Source organism: Agelaius tricolor, unplaced genomic scaffold (genome assembly GCF_023055355.1).
Source record: "Agelaius tricolor isolate 1412-34295 unplaced genomic scaffold, bAgeTri1.0.p SCAF_19, whole genome shotgun sequence".
NCBI lineage: Eukaryota > Metazoa > Chordata > Aves > Passeriformes > Icteridae > Agelaius > Agelaius tricolor.
Genome location: NW_027269279.1, coordinates 2,184,058 through 2,201,744, shown reverse-complemented (window position 1 = coordinate 2,201,744; position 17,687 = coordinate 2,184,058). Strand labels below are relative to the sequence as shown.

The window sequence follows — 17,687 nt, the reverse complement described above, 5'->3', positions numbered from 1 at the left end:
GCCACCAGCCCACGCTGCCTCTCCCTGTGAGCAGGGGAGCTCTGTGACCCTGGGGACAGGCAGAGGAAGGTGCCAGGGGCTCTGGCACAGGCAGAGGAAGGTGCCAGGGGCTCTGGCATTGCCCTTTCCCAGCTCTAGGGCTACTCCAGGCATTGGGAGCTGCCTGGAGCTCCTGCTGACTCCCAGCTTGCCCAATCTGCCCAGCCCTGTTTCATCAACATCCTGTGTTTACCTGGCTGCAAAATCCCCACGCGGGAGGGAGGAAGAGGAGGGAGGGGAGCCTCTTCCCCTTCCTCTGCGGCCTGGGGAGCTTTGTTGTGGACACCACTCCGGGCTCCCCAGCTCCCCTCTGGCTGCTGCCTCAGTGTCCCCTTGCTCTGCCCATGGAGGGGGTGTCCCAAGCCTGGCTTTGCCTCTCGGGGGGCTTTGGGCTGGGCCTGGATGGTTCAGGGCTGGGCAAGGGGAGCTGCTCACTGCAGATCCAGGGCAGGGGGAGGGATGGATGCTGCCCCAGGACACAGCACTGTGCTGGGGGTTGGGAGTGCAGCACAGCCAGGATTCAGGCATCCCAGTGCCTGGGATGGGGAACGTGGATAAATCCTGTAGGACAAAGGCTGCAGCTGCCTGTGTGCCCAGGGATGGAGTCAGCCCTTCCAGTGGGGTCCTGGATGTCTCTCGAGCCCCACTGAGGCCCCGTGCAGAGAGGAAGTGACATCCTGGGCTGGAAAATGCCACATCAGGGCCCCCAGGCAGGATCTCAGTGTCAGCACTTTCCCTCTGGAGCAGAGGCCACACTGATGACTCCTGAGCACTGGAGCTTGTGTGTAACTCAACTTCTCAGCCCACACAGAGGAACTTGTGGCACCATTTACACCCTGGTGTAGCTGAGGACAGGGGATCAGACCCCTCTGGACCTCACATTACCCCACAGGATCTGTAGGAAAGCATCTACAGGAGGAGCACACCCAGGGACAATTTGCCACACTGGGTCCAGCGTGGCCCTGAAAGGCTCCTTGAGGTGCTGGTGGTCTCCAGACATGGAGCTGCATCTCCTCAGGGTCAGCAGGGGTGGCTGGGGCTGGTATTGGGGTTTTTGAGCTGGTAAAGCAGAGCAGGACCCACTTGCCTGTGATGCAGGTGGGTTGGGAAGTGGGACTGTGTTCTCATGGGAGAAGCCCGAGGGCAGGGGGCTGGTGGTGAGACCTCACTTTCTGCTTTTGGCCCCAAAAATGGATCTGGAAAAGAAGTGGATGTCATGGAGCCTTGATTATGGAATACAACAACAAACATACAAGGAAGGATCACTGACTGGTGGGGTCATCCCAAACAGCCTCTCCAAGAGGGATACAGCCCTGGATGGTGGCTGGGATTGGCCTCCTGGGAAAGGCCAAACCCTGTTTTGGTGAGGAGGGAGAGCCCAGACAGAGCAGCCAAGGGGAACAAACAGTGGGGGCTTCCTGGGGGTCCCCAGGACTCAGTTTTGGGCTGCTGGATGAGGTCACTGCCAGTGCCTGGGCTGGGCTGGGGGCTCAGGTCAGGATCCTTTACAGAGGCGTGAACCATTAAGGGCTTAATCATCAGCTGGAGGTTATTTGCTCCCTGGGCTCTATAAAAGGCCCCAGAGGCCACTTCTCGGGTTTGGACTGAGGAGAAGGGAGTGTTCTCTCTTGTGGCTGTGCCTTGGAGCTACTCCTGAGATCCTGCTGTTCCCTGGGATGCACCAAGAGCAAAAGGTGAGCTGTCCCTCTGAGTGGTGGCTGTGTCTTCCCTGGGGTGACCAGGAGAGGCTGGAGCTGTCCAGATCCACCTGGAGCAGGTGCTGGGTGTCCAGCTGGCAGCAGACCTTGTGTGCCCCATGGCTGTGGTGTCCTGGTCCCTGGCTCTGTCCCGGGGCCTTGCTGTGGTCACTGACACACCTGGGGTAACTCTGGCACCTGCTGGGTGCCCTCATGCAGGTCAGGCTCTGCTCTAAGCTGTGGGAGGAAAGTTTCCTGCTAAATCCTGCTGTGGAAATGTCTGATGGTGACTCCCAGGATGAGCAATGTGTGTGGCCTCCAGTCTCCATCCTTGGTGCTGGCCTATGGAGAAGCCCAGGTTCCCATACTCGAATTTCCCAGGTGGGCTGGTGCTGCAGCATGGATGGGAGCTGGGAATGCTCTGCCAGCTCTTGTGAGTCCTCAGAATCCATTCCCAGGCAGCTGAAGCTGGAAACCTCCCTGTGCAGCATGGAGGTGCAGAGGGTCCCAGCACCGCTTTGATTCCCACGGGACACAATGAAAAGGGTCCCTTTCAAGTGGAAGCTCCAAAGCAGCGGGCAGCAGGCTGGGATTTGGGTGTGGAGGCTGTTTGCTGTCCGTGTTTGCCTTGGGGGGAGGCTCCTCACCCTGGGCCTGGGCTGGAGGAGGAACCACCCATGGGCAGGGGATCTCCGCTGCTCCCGCTGGGCTTGTTCGAGGGGAGCCGGGAGTTTGGTCACATCCAGGCTCAGCCTGGGCGGGTTCCAAGAATCTCCCCCTCAACGGGAGCATCTGTTATTTTTCTAGGAATTAAAACGAAAATCCCACCGCAGAAAGCTGTGCCGCGTGCGTAGGTGAGGGGACCGTGCTGTCACCCTGCTGTCACCGCCGTGACTCACCTGGGGGGCTGCGGCTCCCGGGAAAAACAACAAAAAACAAAAGCAGGGAGAAATTGTGAATGATCGCTGGCTGCCGGTGACTGAGCTCGCCAGCGGGGCAGTCAAATTGCAGTTCCTCCTTAGGGCTGGCTGGTTAACAAAGAAGTTATTAATAACCAATTAAGGCACAGCTCACGTCATGCCTTCCTCTGGGAGTGTGGCAAGAGTGGCCCTGGTTCCTCCTCCGGCTCCGTACCCACCCTGCTGCTTTGGGGGGCACATTTGGGCAGGTGTCCCCTCCCCACAGGGCTGCTGGGGATGGGGACATGCCCAGGTGGCACCTCCAGGGCCATGGTGACACCTGCCAGGGCTGCGGGGGACCTGAGGCCGGGATATGGTGTGTTTGGCTAAGCTGGTGGGAGAGGGATTTGGCAGGAATTTGGGCAGTGCCAGCGCAGGTGGTGACGGCCGTGGGGACACGGAGGGAGGAGGAGGAGGAGGGTCCCTGCTGGCCAGTGATGTGCGCGGTGCCACATCCCGGGCAGAGCCGGATGCTCAGAGAATCCGGGCACTGTGCTGCTCCTGAAACCGCCTATTCAGGGCACGGAGAGCAGCACAAGAGGGAGGAAGCGGAGGGAACAGGGAGCACTGAGGGCCTCTGTGTGTGGCAGGACGGATGCAGGTGCAGCTGTGGATTCCCCGGATGCTCCGCGCTGCCCTTTCTCGCTGGGGATGCACTCGGAGTCCCCCAGAGTCCCCAGCCCTGCTTTATTCACTCTGGTTTATTCCTCTTGCCACGCTGTCCAGTGCTGCCTTTATTTATTTATTTTTTTCCTGTAGGTCTGGGTGGATTCTCTTAAAGTGTCACCCAGGGTTGGGCTGTCCCTCAGTTGCTCTGACCTGTCTCCTCTCCTCAGCTGAGGATCTGCAGGAAATGTTTTAGTAATTAAGTAGCTGTGAAAACTCTGCCCTGCCTGTCATCAGCTGGGGCTGAAATCAGCCCCAAAGGATCCATGGGAGAATCCACACACGTGGCCTTGCCTGTCCCAGCCCACACCCTGCTGCTCCTTTTGGAAAAGCCAGCTGAGTAAAGCTGCTGCTCCGGTGGCAGAGCCCTCTCAGGGCACTTTTCCTCAGTGGTGATTCTCACCTGTGCAAGGCAAGAGGAAAAACTGAGTGCAGGTTTTTTAGGAAGCCACAATAAAACTGATGAATTCCTCCCAAGGGCTGTGTTGGGCTGTGATTTCTGACACATCAGCTGTGGCAATCCAGGGTAATTTCACTGAAGCCTGTGTGTAAATGAGAGCAGGATATGGCCTGTGTTGAAGGAACACTGCCCAGGGGGTTGCTCCAAGATGTGTGTTCTTGCTTTCTGCTCTCTGAGCAAATGCAGCACTCCTAGGAGGCAATTCTGGATTTTAATAGAAAGCCAAGGCACTGCTTTCTCTTGAAGTATTCCTGTAGAGCTGGGAACAGCATTTGCTTCAATGGAAGAGTTTGAGATCCCCAGGAAAATGGGGCCTGAGCCCCCTCCCTGTGAAGCTGATGGAAAGGAACAGCATTGCTCTGACAGGGCTCATGATGTAAAGCACTAACATTAGCACAGGTAATAAAAACCCTCCCCATGTAGGTGTGCTTGGCACAAGATGCACTTGCAGAAGCAAGCAAAGCATTTGGCAAAATGCTGTAAAATATCTGTTTCTACACCGTGTTCCTTTCAGCATCTGAAATGCAGATTTGTCATCTTCCTTCCTCCTTCCTCCCCTCTCTTCCTCTCCCAGGCTGAAAGAGGAACTCTGGGGTTTACTGCTGGTTTTGGGCTTTGCTTGGGAGGGGCTGGTGGTCACTACAGGCTGAGCAGCTCGTGGAGCTGCTGATGAGGTGGCAGCAGGACCCAGTGGTGTGCTGTGTCCTTTTGTCCCATTGATGCCACATGGCGATGTCCTGCTGTGCTGGAGAAATGGCTCTGCTGCAGAAACTGGGATTTCAGTGCCTTTTCATGTCAGGGAGGGTTAGGCTGGATATTAGGAAAAGCGGGTGCTGGGCACTGCCCAGGCTCCCCAGGGAATGGTCCCAGCCCCGAGGCTGCCAGAGCTCCAGGAGGGTTTGGACACCACTCCTAGGCACAGGTGGGATTGTTGGGGTGCCTGTGCAGAGCCAGGAGTTGGATCAGTGATCCCTGTGTGACCCAACTCAGCATGGCACAGCCTCTGGCATTGCCTGGGAGCAGGGGGCTGGAGGCACCACGAGGCACAGGATGCCCTGGAAGGGCTCCAATGAGCAACAGGGACAAGAGTTTGATCGTGGGCAAGCTCCAGCTCCAAGTGGAGGGGACAGCGTGGAGGGTGAAGAGACTGGAGGAGCTCAGGAACCTCTGGAGCAACAGGAACAGTCTGGACTGGGCACAAAGGACTGGAATCACTTGTGGGAGACCCTCAACAACAGCTTGGAAAGGGGCTACAGCCCCTCTCCAGTGTGGGCACCTGTGTTTTCTCCGTCTGGAAACCAGATTAGCACAAACTCTGTATCCCAGCCTGATGCCTGCTTGCTGCTCCCTCAGCTGGGATCAGGAATGCAGCCTCCAGTGGTTTGCAGCTGTGCTGTTCTTGGCTCCCCGGGGCAGAGACAGATCAGGAAATCATTTCAGCATATGTTTAAATCTCCCTGAGCACCTCTGGGTGCAGAAGGCTTAGGGAATGTGCCAAGTGTCTGCAAGGCTCAGGGGAGGCTTTAGGCTTGAGGGTGGTGGTGCCAGTCCATGGAGAGTCTGGAGAAAGGAAAGGAGCTTCCCAGGGATGGAGATTTTGGGAGAAACCCAGGAGGGCTGAGGCAAACAGCACGTGGGTGCTGCTCTTGGCCTCTGCTCTGAAGGATGGTAAACATGAAGGGCTGGAGCTGGGAGCCAATGTGTGGGAAGATAAGAACATCCATCCTGCTAAAAACCAACTGTCCAGGCCAAAATCTGAGCACTGGCAGTGTTTATAGCAAATGTTTGAGGATAATGGGGGGATATAACTGGAGAGGGACTTTTCACAAGGGTGTGTAGTGATAGGATCTGGGAGAATGGCCTTAAGCTGAAGGAGGGCAGGGTTAGATTGGGTATTAGGAAGAAATTCTTCCCTGTGAGGGTGGTGAGGCCCTGGCACAGGGTGCCCAGAGCAGCTGTGGCTGCCCCTGGATCCCTGGAAGTGCCCAAGGCCAGGCTGGATGGGGCTTGGAGCAACCTGGGATAGTGGAAGGTGTTCCTGGCCGTGGGTGAGGGTTTGGAACTGGATGATCTTTGAGGTCCCTTCCTACCCAAACCAGTCTGTGATTCTCTGATAAGAGGAATAAGTGAGCGAGCAGACAGAATTCCATGCTGTGTTCTCCTTGGATTCAGTAATTCTGGGCACCTCCCAAAGTGGAGCTGTGGCTGCAAGATGCATCTTGAAAGAGGCACCCTTGAGTGACAGCATCTCCAGTTCCCTGCCTTCCCCCAGGCTCTGATCTCAGAGCAAAACAAGAGGTCCTGCCCTGCCTGGAGGCAAAACACAGGTGTCTCACGTTCCTCTCTCAAGTGCAAGCTGGAAAAGCTGATGCAGACACGCTCTGGAACCGTAATGAGGAGCAAGGCACAGTGTGCTTGTGTGGAACTGCCTGCCAGTTTTCATGTAAGGGTCAGCTGGTGGCTTCTTGGAGGAAATGGCCTGCACAGCCCAGCCCTTCCTCCCCAAGTGCTGGAGATCTTGCTGAGTGCAAAGAACTTCTCAGCTGAGCTGTGCAGGTGCCACAAACCCTTCCTCCAGCCCACTGGTGACACATGAGGGGTTTTCATGACATCAGGCATTTTGGGCTTCTTTAGTTTTCAACCTCCTGGACTGGATCATTCAGCTGATGTTTCACCAAAGGCCACTTTCAGTACTGCTAAAATGTCGTGGTTGTGCGTGGTTCGCACCCCATGCCCCTCCCCAAATGCTCTGAGTGACGTGGAAGCATCTTGAGGGACAGAGGAAACTTGCTGTCTGTAGCAACTTGCTCTGCAGTTATTTTTGGTTGAGGTTATTGTGGTTTGTGTCCCAGAAAAGATGGGGCTGTGCACAGCCAGTTCCCAGCAGCGCTGGTGTTTGCCTCTCACCTTTTCCTCTCAGAGATGTTTGATTTCTAAAAATCAGAAGGCAACAGAGACCCCTTTGACTTCCTCTCGTGTTCACAGGGTCAGGGAGCAATCCTGTATTTCTCCATCTCAGTGCAGAAGAATGTGGAAGCTCGTAGGAGTATTAATTACAGCCAATTATAACCTGCTTGACTGGCTGAGGTGCTCAAATGGCTCCTGAGACTTGCTGCTGTTGAAGAGGAACATTTTTCCTTCCACCAGGTTTTTGAGGAGCTCAGAGCAGGGCTGATCCATGGAGCAGCTTGGCTGGGTTGTGTTAGGATTGAACACTGGATTTCTGGAGGAATTCTTGCCTGCAGTGCTGTGCAGTTTGTTTGCTTTGTGGAGTCCTGATGGCTTGTCATGAATCTCTTCCAGCCCAGCTGGTGAATTTTTAAAATCTGCTTGTTTATCACACAGGGACCATGTATTTACAGCTCTGCAGCATTGTTTAGGGTTTTTTACAGAGTGAAAGTTCCTGGGAAGCTTTGTTGAGGATGAGATGGGGCAGCAGGGACAAGTTTGGAGTCACAACCGTGCATGCAGACATGAAAGTTTCAAGTGGCTCTGTGAGCCTGGGAATGGAGGAAGTTACTTGCAGAAGTGGGAATCAGAAACCCAGAAATTGGGCCAACCAATTAAGGGACTGGCTGGATGCTGTGCAAACACAAACCAAACAGCTCTCAGTTTTCCTCTGTCAAGGGGGAAAGCTACCAGCTTGTCAGTGATGGGCATCCAGCTGTCACCCAGGGATGTGGCAGCACTGTTCCAGCACTGTTCCAGCCTCTCTGTTTAAAAGACACAAAATACCTGAAGCTTTCAGTACTTTCTCTGCTTTGGGGGGTCACATCTTTGTGTCTGAGAGCAAGACTCTGAAATGTGAGCCCAAACTGGCTGTAGATGTGCAGCTCAGCTGCCAGAGGTGGAGCTGAGGTGGCTTTCCAGGCATTGGATGCTCTGGGAGCACAGCACTCGTGAAGGAAGCTCCAGCTGTCCCCATGATGCCCCAAATCTCTGTGAGCACCCCACTGGGGTGTGATAATGCTGATTTCAGTGCTGGGAGCCCTGACTCACCCCAGGTAAGGGGTGGATGATTTGCTGCATCTGATTCCTGTGGGGAGGGTGGTGCTTTCTGGGGTTTTGTGCTTAAAAATGAGACTCTTTGTGCTGGACCATGTCCTCAGCAGCGGCCACAGGCTGGGTGTTTGGTAGGTACACATCATCTCCTCCCTCCTCTACCTGTGTACAAAGTCTTTTGCCACCCTTTCTAGCCAAAATCCCTGTGCCAACAGGAGAGAGGAGACCCAAATCCCAGAAGATTCAGCCGAGCCAGGAGCACAATTCCTGACACGTTCCTCAGAGCCAGGCCCACAGAGCGTTTTCCCTCAAGGTTAGCAACAGCTGGGAGGAGTGAGGATAATCCTGGCCACGTGAGATCCTTGTGCAACTGCACAGGTCATCCTGCAGTTTGGAAGTGATGATGGAGCCTCTATCAGTCTGAGGATGGGCCTGGGGCAAAAGGGAGGGGCTGCCTCTCCGGGTGACATTCTTTGGGTGGCTGCAGGAATGAGGAGGAGGAATCCTGATGGGAGATGCTGTCCATCAGCTTCATCCTGGCAGGAAGTGCTCTTGTTGTGACAAGGAAGAAGTCAAGAGGGATGGAACAAACTGTACCAAGCAAAAGGGAATGCTTACAGCCTCTGCCTTGGTGACTTGCTTTGGGGAGCCAGATGGTAACAATAAATGAGCCTGACTTTGCTGGGCCTGAGTCTGCCACTCCAAACTGTGCAGATGGTCCTAATGGGTGAGTGCTCCCAGCCTGGAAACAAGCAGCAGATCCAGGTTCTTTAGGTCAAATGTGTTCCTTGTGTCCTATAAACCCAGAAAAATACCTCCTCAGCACTCGGTGTGGCCTTGCATGGCCCTGTCCTCTCTTTTCTGCTGATGTGGGTGCTGATCTGAGCCTCTGGTGAGCTGGTTCAGGGAGCTGAACTGGCTGAGAAGCAACACTCCCCCCAAAAAAGTGATTAATCTTCACCACAGGTGGTATAAGCTGGTGCTGGTGGCAGGGAGGGAATGGGAAGGGCTGGTGGAGGAAGGGCAGGAACCACAACACCCTGACTTAGGTCAATTAAAACTTGTGGAATTTCACCCCGAGGCTTCAGTGGGATTTAATGTAAGCAGCACAGTAGCCTTGGCTTCTTGCTGAGGCATGGGAGAAACTGCACCTCCTGAGCAGTAAGGAGAAAGGAATGAGGGAAGGTGCCCACAGATGAGAACAGCTCCAGCTTCTAAAGAAACACAACACTTGGTAATTACTAGAACTAAGCACATTCAAACGTCACTGCCTCTTGCACTGTCAGAGCACATTCATTTTGAGAAAATCAGAATGTGCTGGGCTTGCATTCTCCCTTCTCTTTTCATGAATCTGCCAACGTGTTCAGAAAAGGTCTGGTTTGAATACCCATATTAGAGGTGTATTAATTTTGAACTTGTCAAAAGGAATATTTGCATTGGAAACAGTTCTACAAGTTTGTCTGCATCACGAAGGGAACGAACCCCCTCCTGCTGGCTCTGTTCTGATTAGCTTGAGTTGCTTCCAGCTGAACTCGGGCACAGGCTCACTGGGCTCTACTCTCCAATCCTTCTGCTTTTCTCCCTTATTTAAAGACGTTTGAAGAAGCCAGGCTAAATATGATGGGAGCTAAACTCTTATTTTGGTTCTCCTCGCTTTGTAGACAAACCCTGGGAGTGTGGAAGGGCTGCAGACCCCGTGGATCCCTGTGTCTAATTGAAGCAGACAAGACTGTAACTCAGACTTTGCATATTTCAATGAAATATTCATGAATCCGGGAGAGAATAACCCGGGGTGAACATCAAGTTGTATAATCTGAATATATTCTCTATAACTGTCAGCAACACGCAGACAGCTCAGAAAATTCCGGGAAGGGTCTGTGCTTGTTGAGCAACATCTCACTGCTTTGGCTCTAAGGACAATGATGATTGTGTTTGCCCAGACTATTTAATTAGCAGATTTCCCAAATTGGGCTCTCAGGGACTGAAGTCCCCATTTACCCCATGTGGAAGCATGTGGCTTCCCGGGAAGGCTGGGAAGCTCCAGCTGCCACGGGAGTGGAGGGTGCCCAAGCAGGCAGTTCCTCACTTGGCTGTTTAATCCAGGCTGAAGAGCTGAACATTAAACACACCTTCATTAGATGATGCTCGTCTCTATTTCTGCATCGATTCCTCTGAAGACCTGCAGGTTAGGAGTGGGAAGGAAAATCAGTAATGGAGCAAAATGACTGTGATTTAGAGATCGGATTGCAAGCAGCCAGGGCCATGCATCAGGATAATGAGATTCAGTCTTGTTTGCTTACAAGCACTGGAGACAGAAGCAGAAAATGTGATCCACCAAGCCAGCTCTCAGGAAATGAGGAACAATAGAGTGAGGAAATCAAATTTCAAACGGCAGGGATATATTTATCGAGTTTTCCTTGGGATTTCTGCAGAGCTTTGGGGCGTTCTCTGGGCAGTGTTTTTTCGGGCAGCTGACATATGGCAGGAGGATTAGATCACTGCAAAGCACCGTTGGTTCTGACCTATTTGTTAATGCGGGGCTGGGGTCAGCGACAAGGGACAAATGCAATTGTCACTGTTTGGGGCTTTTCGAGTGCTGCTCCTGTTGTCCCTCGCACCGTGGCCAGACATTTGGAGCAAACTCATTAGCTAATTAGTGGTGTGCTCAGCCCCACGTGGGCGATATTCCCATTATGGCTGTGGAACAGGCCCTCCTGAGGCTCCCTGGCAGCTGCTCTTCCCTAGGTTAGTTGGGAGGGCAGCTGGGGGAGGATGTGCCTTCCTCATCTTCTCTGGGAGAGCCTCCTGCATTCCAGACATCCCATTCCTTATCCTCCTGCTCCTTATCCTCCTGCTCCTTGCCTACTCCCACTTGCTGGGTCCACTGGCACCAGCTTGTCTCTGGTGACCAGTGACAGGACCCGAGGGCACGGTGTGAAGCTGTGCCAGGAAAGTTTAGGTTATCAGGAAAAGGGTTTTCACCCAGAGGGTGCTGGGGCACTGGACAGGCTCCCCAGGGAATGATCATGGCATCAAGGCTGCCAGAGCTCCAGGAGTGTTTGGAAAACGCTCTCAGGCTCAGGGATTCACAGAATCACAGAAAAGTTTGGGTTGGAATGGATCTCAAAAACCCTCTGGTTCCACCCCTGCCATGGCAGGGACACTTTCCACTATCCCAGGTTGCTCCAAGCCCTGTCCAGTCTGGCCTTGGACACTTCCAGGGATGGGGCAGCCACAGCTTCTCTGGGAACCTGGTCTAGTGAAAGGTGTCACTATCCTTGCTGTTGGATTTGATGCTCCCTGTAAGTCCCTTCCATATCCCAAGGATGTCCTGGGAGTCTGTGAGCTGCCTTCTCCATGTGGATTGCTCTGCTGGTTATCAGGGTGGTGCCACAGCTCCTGGTGCCATCTCAGACTCCAAATCGTGGCCTTGGACTCTGGTCCTGCCAACGCAGCTGAAATGTTGTGGGCTGGGAAGGATCAGAGATGGCTCGGGTCAAGATCCAGGTCCAGCCTGCTCCAGAGAGGGATGGGGCAGGGCTGCACTGGGAAGTGTTCTCCACCAGCTCCTGCCTTTAAAAACAGGACAAATGCAGTGACCTCCTGTTGCTAATAGGAAACAAGAGACATAAATCCACTGCCACGAGTCTGCTCAGGGGCCACCAGGAGGGAACATCCCTGTGCAGCTTGGGCAGAGCTCTGCTGGTGCAGCTCTGCCACTCATGTACCTGCCCAGGGCAGCAGGAACACTGCGCTTTAAGGCATTAACACTGATATAATAATCAAAAATTAAGTGATTTTACTTGGTTGGTTTGTTTTACTCTCACTAAGGGGCTTGATCGGGTTGATAGAGAAGTGTTTTTTTGGTGGAAGTGTGCCAGCTGCAGGAGGTTTTTGCTGGGTTTGCTGATTTGCACACTTGATGTAGACAGACACCTGGGATGGAGCTGGGAATGGAGAGGAAGCTGCCTCCTGCTCTGGAGAGCTGTCTGCCCAGATCTGGAAGGAACACAGGCAGGAGAGAAGGCAGCAGGAACAACCCTGTTCTTTCCATTTTATTTTAACCAAGAGCTTTCTTCTCCTCCTTTAGAGCTGTCAGCACCTGATCATTAGGATTAATGAACGTGCACAGAAACATTGGGTTTCCATCATTGCTGTTTTCTTGCAAAGAAGAAAAGGGGGAAGTATTCTTTCAGCTCCTGCTGATACCATCAGATGTGTGCTGATCCCTTATTTTTTTCACCCAGAATTTAATCCTGCCTAGCTCAAGGTTAACAGCTAAGCCAGAATCACAGCTTGCTGCAGAAGATTCAGAGCTTCCCAGCTCCCAGATGGTGTTCAAGGCATTGGAATGTGCAGCATTTCTAAACAAGTTGCTTTTAATGCAGCTCACCCGGCGTTTCACTGCAGTCCCCGTTCTTCTGTATTTAAACCTCAAATCTGTGGCAGATTTCATAGTGGCTCCATGGGAGGAAGGGCTGGGCTCTAAGTGGTGGATGCTCCATCCATGGAAGTTTCCAAGGCCAGGTTGGATGGGTTTTGGAGCAGCCTGGGACAGTGGGAGGTGTCCCTGTCCCTGTCAGGATTTGGAATGAGATGATTTTTAAGGTCCTTTCCCAAACCCCTTGTAGGATTTGATGAAGTTTGCAGCACTCAGCCTGACCTTCCTTTCGCTTAAAAGCAGTGACTCATAAACTGGATTTTGCTCCACATGTCTGTTTTCCTATGCTTTTGTAAGGCACGATTCCTCAGGAATTGGGGTTTTAAATAACCAGCAGCAGATCCAAGCAGAGCTCTGCTCTCCAGCTTCTCCCCTGGCCCGCACCAATCCTGACTGTCTCCCGAGCAGCCGTGTCCCGTTTCCTTGAATTGTCTCCTGGTTTTAGGATGGGAACAAATATATTCAGGGAGGACTACAATGGGAGCAGAGCCCTCCTCCAGCCCGTGTGCCGGACACAGGTTTAGTCATTATCCCAAGGGGAAGGACGTGTGCTCCGACCCACCCAGACCCTCCGGCTCCTCCTGTGCCTCTGTGTCCCTGCTGAGCTCCTCTTCATCACCCAGCATGGTGACCCTGATCCACAAATGTGTCCATAAAGTGTCCCCTTAGCCATAAATGTGGTTATTTTATACTGGCATCTGCAGTGGGAGTATCTGTGCTGTGTGAGGCAATAGGAGCTGTGCCAGGGAGGTTCAGGTGGGACATTGGGAGGGATTTTCTCATAGGAGGAGTGAATAAATATTGGAATGGGCTGCCCAAGGATGTGGAGGAATCCCTGGCCCTGGAGGTGTTTAAGGAAAGGCTGGATGTGGCACTCAGTGCCACGGTCTAGTTGACAAGGGGGTGTTTCGCCACAAGTTGGGACTTGATCATCTCAGGTCTTTTCCAAACTAATTCATTCTATGATTCTGCTTTGGGGGCTGCCAGCCCACACTGAACCTCGATTTTTGGGGGACAGCCCTGCCCTGAAATCAGTTTCTCCTGGGTGCTGTGAGTGTGGAGAGGGAGTGTGCTCCCTAAGCCTTCTCCTGCCATCAAAGCCAGCCCCAGACCTGCTTTAAAGTGTACCCTGATCCATAAATGTGGTTATTTTATACTGATAGTCATTATTTTGTATTTTTCGTCCCTGGATTTTGGGGGATCTCTAGCCCTGAACCCAGTTCCTCCTGGGCTCTATGAGCACTGAGGGGGATCCCCAAGCGCTCTCCTTCCATCACACCCAGCCCCGCACCCTCTCTAAAGCGTCCCCTGACCCATAAATGTGGCTATTTTGTAATGATAGACTTGTTTTGTATTATTTCACCCAGGTTTTTGGGGGACCCCTGGGCTCTGTGTGCACTGAGGGCCCTCCCCAGGAGCTCTCCCATCCAAAGTCGCCCGGGGGCCGATCCTTCCTCGCTCCGCGCTGGCGCCGGGTCCGGCTGCGAGGAGCCGCGCCAGGAGGGAGGGAAGGAAGGGAAGAGGGAGGGAAGGAGGGGAAAAGGGAGGGAAGGAGGGGACGGGCAGCGCCGCGTCCCCCCCGCCCTCAGCGCGGCCGCGCCTCGGGGCCGCGCGCGGCCGCCGGTTCCGCCTCCTCCGCCGCCTCCCCGCGGCCGCCGCCGCCATGTTGGATGGTGCGTGTGGGTGTCAAGCGCAGCCCGCGGCCGCCGGGCACCGGGACACCGGGACACCGCGCCCGCCCCGCGCCCGCAGGTCAGCGCGGCTCCCGCGGGCTGCGGGACGGGAGGGGGGAACGGGCGGGCGGCCCCCGCAGCGCCGCCTTTCCCCTCGGCGGGGCGCGGGGTGGGCGCGGGAAGGGCCCCCGGGGGTCCCCGCGGGGAGGGCGCGGGGCCGCGGTCGCCTTTGTTGTCGCCGGTGGGTGGCTGGGCGGGCGGCGGCGGGGACGGGCCGGGCCCCCGCGGCCCCGGGTGCGGGCCTGGTTCCCGATGGGCCTCCCGGGGCTGCGGGGGATGGCGGGGCCTGCGGGCTCGGGGGGCTCCCGGCGGCGGCGCTGGGGTGGGGGGGCTCCGCTCCGCCCGGTCCGACCCCCGCCCCGGCGTTGTTCACCTCCATCGTGGCGGGGCGGGCGGTATTTTGTTGTATTTTCAGTGATATCGTTGTTTGGGAGATGTGTGTTAATGCTTTTAATGATTTTTAAGGGTCTGTTTTATATAGGGGGCTTGGACTAGATGATCTCCAGAGGTCCCTTTCAGCCCTAATAATTCTGTGATTTTCTGTGGTGCTGTGATATTCTTTCTCTCTCTCTTCCTATATATATTTACACTGATACATACTTATACATATATTTTTTAAAAATTTTTACCTGCAGTACCTGTGATGCTAGAGATTAGGGTTGGGTAGCCAGCGAGCTGTATTACATTATTGCTGTGAAATATATTGAAACAGTAATTATCACAGGCTGCCCGCAATGGAAGTCCCCTATTTTAAAGCCGTAAGGCTTTAATGTAAATGTTAAAATATTCATGTTACGATTTAAAGCTCTAAGGCTTTAAAACTGGTAGCGTTTGGTCTCAGTTTTATGGGTGTGTAATGCTTCCCCCTCCCCCTTCTCGAGTACGGTATCGACAGGGATCTGAAAAGCCGAGTGAGATTTTAAATTTACAACAGTTGGACATATTTCTTGTCCTCATCTATTAAGAAAATAACCTGAATTATCTACATGCTCATCCATTTTCAACAGGAGGCCTAAAAGACTTGTTAGGATTGTGAAGCTGTTGCAGATGTTATGGGCTGTAGAGTCTGACTTGAGGAGTTCAAAATGCAAATCAGGCCATGAGATTAAGTTTTATTATTCTCTCCACTGAAATACTTGTTTGATGGTAATACAGAACTCTTGCATAATTCCAGTGTGTTGCTGTGTTTTGCGAGGCACAAGGTCATAGGAAATTGTATTGTTGGGGTGTGAAATGCGGGATGAATGATTTTTTAAAATCAGAAATGTATTGTAATGGTATCTTTAGCAAAATGCAGCCTGTTTAGGAGTTACTTCTAAATATGTTTGTCTTGGCTCATTCTCAGATGTGTTATTTTTGAACAAACTCAAGTGTAGAGTTTTATTGGGAGGAATCAAAACTTTTGATAAATTTTCCTTTATAGACTCTAAGTAATGGTAAACTAGCTCGACAGAATTTCAGCGATAATCTCCCCCGTATTAAATATTTAACTATGTTATCAAAAATTATCAAGCACAAATGACCCATGAGTGTGCATTCCTGAAGGCGGATTCTGATAAGGCCAAATTGACTGTGGGTTCCATTTGAGGAAGTTTGACTTGGGGGTGCTGATTGTAACTTCCTCTATTCCATGAAGTTACTCTGCAACATTTCACCTGTGTCACAACAGCTCTCTGACACAGCAGCTTGACTTTTACATCTGCTGAGGAATGGAAATTGTTATCAGCCTGTAAGAAATGCAAGGCAGCACTCACAGGATCTTTGAATCCTAGAATGGGTTGGGTTGGAAGGGACCTCAAAGCTCATTCAGTCCCACCCCTGCTATGGCAGGGACACCTTCCACTGTCCCAGGTTTTTCCAAAAAAGGTCCAGCCTGGCCTTGGGCACCTCCAGGGATCCAGGGGCGGCCACAGCTTCTCTGGGAACCTCTGCCAGGGCCTCCCTACCTTCCCAGGGTGGAATTCCTTCCCAATATCCCATCCAGTGCTGCTCTCTGGCAGTGGGAAGCTGTTCCCCCTTGGCCTGTCAGTCCAAGCCCTTGTAAATAAATATCCTCTCTCCATGGACTTGGCTCCTGAGAAAAACAGACTTGTTTCCTAGGTAGAAGCTAAGCAGGGGTGGGTAATATTTGGGTTAAAAAAATGCAGTTTATGAGTTACCTGATGGGTGTGGAAGGATTGGAGGAGAGACCCCTGACTGTCAGGTAGCCTGGCTGGTGACGTTCATGTTGGTTTTCACTTGCATTATTCCTGCAGTCACATTTAATGAAGGGTTCACAAACATCTGATGTCCAGTATAATGCAGGCAGCAGAAATGAATTCAGCTTGCACTGACCACATCATTATTTACATAACTGGTTAATCATGCTAGTTTTGTTCCAGCTGTCAGCCATTTGATTGCTTTAAAACTTGGAGCTTTTAAGAAGCCTCAAATCTTGGATCACTGCTGGGAAATGCCAAAGGCCTAATTTGTTACTTCATAAAAATGCTGATAGTCTCTCTTGATACAGAAATCGGGGTTTTGTTTCTGTGGTTGTTTTTTTTTTTCCTTTAGAGAGAGAGAGAGAGAGCAATCATTAAATGATAATCAGTTTAGGGGAAATACATTAAAGAGTAGTTATGATGTTCCTGAGCTTGCTTTTCTTAGGTCTCCTACGTGGGATGGGGAAATGACTCTGGCTTTTGCTTGGTGTAGAAGAATATAAGTTACTCTAATACCTTTCTTTAATGACTGGTACTCAGGAAGCAACTTCCCAGTCTTGCAGGGCCATATTTGCAGAGTGCTAAAGTGTCCCTTGGGATGTTGCTAATAGAAAATGAAATGTGCCTGCTTTGTAGGAACGCCTGTAATGTTCTTTTCCCACTTCGCCTCGCTCTGATCTGTGCAGGGAAAATATCGAAACGTACCAGCATCCTGCTGGCTTAAGTGCTTCAAAGAACAGCAGGTTTTTGTGTGTTTCAGTAGCCTGGCTGCTCATTAAGAAGGCAGGAGACTCCATGGAGGAGAACAACATGGATTGCTGTCCTCTGGAATAAAACCTGCCGGGGCTGATTGTAGGTCTGCTAGCGTTGGTGTGCTGCAGGTTTGGTACAGACTGGGCTGTGCTGAATAACAGACCCTGAAAAGCCTGAGTTAATCACTTTAGCTGGTTGTTACAGGACTGCTTTCCTGTTCTGCGTGGGGAGAGAATTCACAATGGTTGAATGGGAGTGAATTCAGAGACTCTGGGCTTCAGGATGGATCTAGAACTCAGTGGCTGTTGGGCTGAGCCTCTCAGTGAGTGGTGCAGCAGGTAGAAAGCTACAGGAAAACTGATATTCTTTATTTATCATTTCACAAATAGCAGTTTTGTCTCTGGTTTCCAAATTTGGGGTTTGCTTCATTTTATGATGCTGCCCCAGTCCATTGATAAAGGTGAAGTTGTTGGGTCAGAAGGTTCTCTGGTGTTTTCTGTAGGTTACCAGTGGTTGTAGGCAGAGTTTAAGGAGAGTAGTATAAGTTAGCAAGATTGGGTTCTATGTAAATACCTAATATTGAAGTTTGTATGAATGATGATACTAATAAGAAAATCAGTATAGAAGTACTTTGTGTTTGTTCATTGCACTGGCACTGGAGATGCCTGCAGAATTCAGTTTGTAATTCACTATATGTGCCTTTCTATATGGAAATATAACTTTGAGTTATGCTAGC

The 17,687-nt window shown here is 52.1% G+C and overlaps 1 protein-coding gene across 2 annotated transcripts in view; it reads left to right on the top strand.

The window, feature by feature from the left end:
* Nucleotides 1-13,854: 13,854 nt before the first annotated feature.
* EPN2 (epsin 2) overlaps nt 13,855-17,687 on the top strand; it is a 44,668-nt gene continuing 40,835 nt past the window's right edge. The window contains exon 1 of one of the 2 annotated variants that reach the window (XM_071443807.1): nt 13,855-14,016. The gene's annotated coding sequence lies outside the window, so the exon portion shown is untranslated. The remainder of the gene's footprint in view (nt 14,017-17,687) is intronic. The other variant, XM_071443806.1, reaches the window with a different exon arrangement.